Source organism: Monopterus albus, unplaced genomic scaffold, assembly GCF_001952655.1.
Source record: "Monopterus albus unplaced genomic scaffold, M_albus_1.0 scaffold338.1, whole genome shotgun sequence".
Lineage (NCBI taxonomy): Eukaryota > Metazoa > Chordata > Actinopteri > Synbranchiformes > Synbranchidae > Monopterus > Monopterus albus.
In genome coordinates this window covers 1-5,519 of record NW_018128218.1, presented here as the reverse complement: position 1 = coordinate 5,519, position 5,519 = coordinate 1, and the positions used below count along the sequence as shown (strand labels likewise).

The 5,519-nt window shown below is 44.7% G+C and overlaps 1 long non-coding RNA gene across 1 annotated transcript; it reads right to left on the bottom strand.

Moving 5' to 3' along the window:
- Positions 1 to 3,385: 3,385 nt before the first annotated feature.
- LOC109974547 (uncharacterized) lies at positions 3,386 to 4,365 on the bottom strand. The gene is made up of 4 exons (XR_002276974.1): positions 4,069 to 4,365; positions 3,896 to 3,976; positions 3,763 to 3,807; positions 3,386 to 3,673 (listed from the first exon to the last, which is right to left on the bottom strand). It is a non-coding gene; the product is annotated as an uncharacterized LOC109974547 (long non-coding RNA).
- Positions 4,366 to 5,519: the final 1,154 nt, after the last annotated feature.

The window sequence follows — 5,519 nt, the reverse complement described above, 5'->3', positions numbered from 1 at the left end:
ACGTAGTAAATGCTGCGATAAATACGTTATCAGCGGGGTTGGGCCGCGGGCACACCCCCTTGGCGCTGCTGTACTGAATGAGGGCTGCATCCTCAGGAAGTTGAAATATTTAACATCGTGGGTTCCTGAGAACAACATGCTGAAAAATGTCTGAGGCTTGCTCACGATCGCAGTTTGAGTCATATTGCTTTTTTGAGCAAACTTTCCCCAGAAAGAATTCAGACACAGTTTGGCTACTTGTCTTTTCGCGAGGTTGCGTTCGATATTTGAGGCATCCAGTAAGATGCCTTGATTCTCATGATAGTCTTTAATGTACTGCCTTCTACCCTCATCATCTGTCACATCTGCAGGGTACCCGCTCGCTTCTTGCTTCCCCTTGAGAAACGTGCTAATGTAGCCTCTAAACAGAGAGGAGCTCTGTTCTTTGAAATGCCACACTTCCTGAATTTCACCAAGCCTGTATCCTTTATCCAGAGCTTTCACAAACTCCAGCGTGACCCACACGCCCAAGAGCGCCCTCTCTTCCTCAGAATGCAGGCACGGCCCGCTCTGCAGATTGACCTCAGCACGGGATTTACACAGTGTGAACACAAGTCTCCCTCTGCTGGTTCTGTAGGGTAACACAGGGAAAAACCAAACCTCTGGGTGGATATACTTTAGCCTTAATGAAGCCGAAATAAGACTGGACAGGCTGAAAATCCCTAAATATAATCTCAGGGTGACCCACTGGGTACGGACACGTGTAATTTACGTAGGGATACAACGATGTGAAATCGACGTAATTAATTTTTTCATTTTCACCAGCTGAATATCTGAGATAAACGGGGCTAACTCGGCCACCGTACAAAGGCTCTCGCGGTGATAATGGCTCTGGGGCTCTATAGCTCTGCAGGAAAGCTTTCACACACTCGTGAGATTTTTTTCATCTCAGTCCACCTATGTTCCTCCATAACCACGACGTTCAGACCGTACACGGTCTGCAGTTTAGCCAGCCTATCCCTAGTCTCTTGATGCATCTGCTCGAAGGATTTTCTCATTAAAGGATGGATTCCGTGGCCCGGAAAGCAACTAAGACAGCTGTGGTAAAAACAGCCCAGGAATTCAAAAGCTGTCTCTTCCCCGTTCAGCTCACCATACCCATCCACACGCCAAAGCGTTTCTCCCCGTGATTTAAGGCGTGCTGGATGAAAACCCCCTCTGTGGCCATAACCCACTCGAGCCATTGGATGCTTGCATTTGAATATTTCTTAATTTTTTTAAAAACACAGCCATGAAAGCCGATGCTATCGTGGATCGTTTAAAAGGATCGAGCTTAGTCTCATTAATGAAATTCTCTCTAAATTTCATACAGGCCTGCATTAGAATGACGGTGTCATTTTTACAATATCTCACGGACTCCTTTGCAAAATCAAATTCTCCCTGACACACGCTCTCATACCAACTCATAAACTCAGCTCGCTTCTTGACACTCATTTGATCAACCCCGTAATACCTTGGGTGGGGGAACGGGCCCACATAATTCAAATGCTCCTCTGAGCTGAACCGATGGGGGAAGCGTCCTTTTGCGCTCTCGCTGAGGCCGAGCGCTGCAGGGAGCGAGGCGAGGGGGAAGGGCAGGAATGAGGCTGAATCGATGAATCTCTGCTGGTAGTCTGGCTCTATGAATAATATCAATTTTGAACCCTGCATAATCAGATTGGGCTTTATCCTCAGAGACAGCATAGCCTGAATCAAAATATGGCCATCAAACCCTCTGGAATTATGAGCAAGAAACACCACTTTGCAATAATGTGGGGCTCGATAGTGCATCAGACATTTTGTTGCACAGTCAGTTCCAAAGTGATCCCACTCCTCACCACTGACTGTTATAGCGCTTACATAAAAAGGTGTGGGTACACCGTTCTGATCCGGGTATGTTTCAAAGTCATAGAATATTATTTTTTTGTCCTTAATATGATCTTCTTTTTCTGGCATCGGTAAGGTCTGTATGTAACAATTGTGGGTTGCCTCATCATCTACGAACCCCTGGCAAATGTTACAGCACAAGTCTGGGCATTTGTGGGGTTTCACGTTTCTAGCCAGAGGGATGTAATACAATCTCGAGCATTTTAGACATTTTTTATGGATTTGACATATACTGGCATGGGTCTCTGACTGCAGGTGCCACGTGATCTCTTTGTGCTTCGCCAGACAGTAGGGGGAGGCACACCTGCGGTTACAATGTGAACACACAATGCTCTCAGCGAGGGGGGCTTGCATGCCAGCGCACTCAGTGCTAAAACACACTTTACAATGACCGGAGCATTTATGTCTGAGATGATTGTCATAACCTTTATGGCAATAATTACATAAATATCTCGCACCTAGGAACGCTTTTGCATTTTTAATGCCATAATAATGGTTGTCAAAGAGAAAGAGGTATAACGGCTGATCTTTTGGAGTGTTAGAGGTTTGAAATATATTCAAATGATCTTTATCTGTTCTATAAAACACCACAATTTTACGCTGGGTTACCTCTTCAAATTTTGACACGTCTGTGAAACACACAGACGTCTGCTCGTTTAGACCGGCCTCTCTCTGCAATTCACGAGCTCTGCTCAGCGCCTCAGCGTCTGTGATTTCAGGAGACATGAGATGGGCGAGGCTAATGGCAAAACACAACTGATTGTCTTTATTCTCTACTATGTAGAGAAATCTCTGCTTCTTTTTGAAAATCTCACAGGCTAGAGTTTTTTGCAGCTGCATCTACCGCCCCCCGTGGGGGTTCTGACAATTTGAACTACTAGCTCTGTTAACACAGAAAAGTTGGATTGGATAGTTTTGTCTAGTAAATCTCTTATTTCATGCAATAACGCACTTACTTGGGCGTGTAAAATGTCTAACATGTTTAGCTGATCTAGTTATTGAGCATTGTCAATACGTTTTTGGGATGCCTGTGTTATTTCCTGCAGTAGCGCAGTCACGCGTGCTTCTAATATGCTTATTGTATTAGACCCCTCTGATGGCTGAACATCGAAAAAACATTCATCTCTGGACACTTCATTCAGATCTTGGTCCATCTTAGTTTTTAATAACACTGTTGTTGCTATAACAAGCTAGAATATCACCCATTAATTGAAAGGATTCACACAACAGTCGGTTCAAATGCATCATTAACATGTTCGAGTGACACTTAGCGTACGGATTGAAGGTCCTGTCATCTCGCGTTCCTGGACATCCACAATCAGGCGCCTGGAGTGCCGTTCTCCTCCTCCTCCTTCTCCTACGAGAGCCTGCAGGGGTAAATAAAAACGAAGGTTAATACAGGATGCTGATGAATGAGAACTAAAAAAAAAAAAAATACACGGTGAAATAATAATAATATTAGACTTACTTGAGGAGGAGTCAGAAGATGATGAACGCCGACGCTTTGAACGGCTTGATCCGACCGAAGCCCTGCTCGAGCGCGGTCGCTTTGGCTCTGGGTCTGCTGCGGTTTGTGGCTCTGGCTCCGGCGGCACCACTGCTGTTTCTCCTGGGGCTGCTTGAATCACAGGTTTCTGATCAGGCTCGTCTTGAGGGGGCGCTGTCTGAGTGGCTTGATCCTGAACTTCCGGTCCCTCTTGACTGTATTGTTGCTCTTCTTCTTCCTCAACAGTAGCCGGGGTATGCATCAGCAGCACATCGTCTGGAACTACAAGTTAATACGAGCGGTAAGAACACTTATTATATACTAAAAAGGTATACAGATAGAGTTAACCGAGAGAATGTGAACATACTCACTTTCTTGAGGGTCAGGTAGGGGCTGTTGATGGTGGTTAGCCGATTCTTTTTTGAAAGAAAAAGAGAGAGTTCAGCTGTATTGTCTACACAGGCTATATATTTTTTAATCTGGTTTTTGATTCTTTAAACTTACCAAACACACGCGGTGTCAGTAGCGCTTGTTGTTGTTGTTGCTGCTGTCGAAAAGCTCGTTCATACACACGAAAATAGGTGTCTGTTGGGTGTAGAATAGTTTTTTCAGAAAAAAGAAACCAAATATACATAGAGTAGAGTTAGTAGCTAAAAAGTAGCAGGTAAAATACTTACTGAATCGGTCTTCCACAGGAGCTCCGTTATTAGCATTGTTGGACCCCCCTGGTGTGAGTTAAGCGGTAGCATTAACACACATACTTTTCAAGTAGAACAAAAATAATTGTATTTGTTTTTCGTGCAGAGTTACCTGTGCTCATGCTGGTCTTGTCTTGTCTGGACACCTCTAAAAACGCTCCTTAAACCCATTCTTTAAACCCAAGGTATTTATAACAGAGTTTTATGAAGTGTATGCTTACCTAAGCAGTGGTTAGTGATAAAAAGAGCTCTGGCTTGTTGTAAGCGACGCGTCTGTTACTGATAATACCCCGAGTCGTGCAGAAAACGCTGTTCATTGACTGTAGTTTGACATTTTTGTCTTGCTACTCTTTTTGTGCAATAGAAAAAGCTGTTCATCAACAGTAGCTCGATATTCTGTCTTGCTATTCCTTGTTTGCAACAGAAGGTAAAATGAACAAGTGAACCACTGTTGGGTGTTTATTCCAAGCTACAAACCAATATCAAATACAGTTATATTCTTATCTACATAACCATAGGCGTGTATACAATGTAACTGCTGTTTGTTTATCTTTTCAGATGCGGTTAACCACAACCTCCTGATCTCCAGCTGCAAATGCGTCATGACTTCCTTATCTTCATCAACAGATGCAAGGGGGTTGGAGGGTACACCCAGGGACCACGTGGAGGCCACGTGGGGACCAGAAACCGGAAGAATGAAGCTGATTGGATGGGCGGGACTAAGGACCGGAAGAACGATTCTGATTGGATGAGAGGCGGGACTAAGGGGGCTTGGCCACCTGTCAAATTATGTTTGATGAAAGGTGGTACCTTACTTGTGTGTCCTGCACTCTCTCCTGCTGCCCTAGACTGTTTCTTCTGCCTGCGGCTCTCACCTGCCAAGAGCCAGCGCAGTCGGCTAACCAGGTCCACAGTATTCCACCAGAACTAGCTCCAACCTCAGCATAGCTGTTCAGTTCTCTCATGCTCTCTCCCTCTGCTCTCCTTTAGCAAGCTGCGTCCCACCTCCAACCCTGGGTTGCAACACCAGCAGTCCAGTCCACCCAGCGCTCCCAGCTGCCCCGCGACCGGCGGATGAGACCAGCTCTGTCACTCCTCGTCTATACACTCATTAAATGCACTTATCTTGTCAAGCCTGAGTCTGAGTCCTGCATTCCTTTTGAGTCCACTCACACACTATGCACGGCATGCTGTAACAATCAGATCTCCAAGGCTCCACCTAACTTTCTACAATCTTTAAGTGTTTAATGGTTAAGTCCTATAAAGACATGGACAATTATAACGGTTTGATATTTGCTTAAGCACATTTTGTTTGTTTATATTTGAGACTGATGAAATCAGATTGCCTTTCGGGTAAGATGGGAAAGGCCAGTTGACTGTTATATTTTATAAAGTATTCACAAAGAGGCTGACAGGAAACAAGTGAGAGA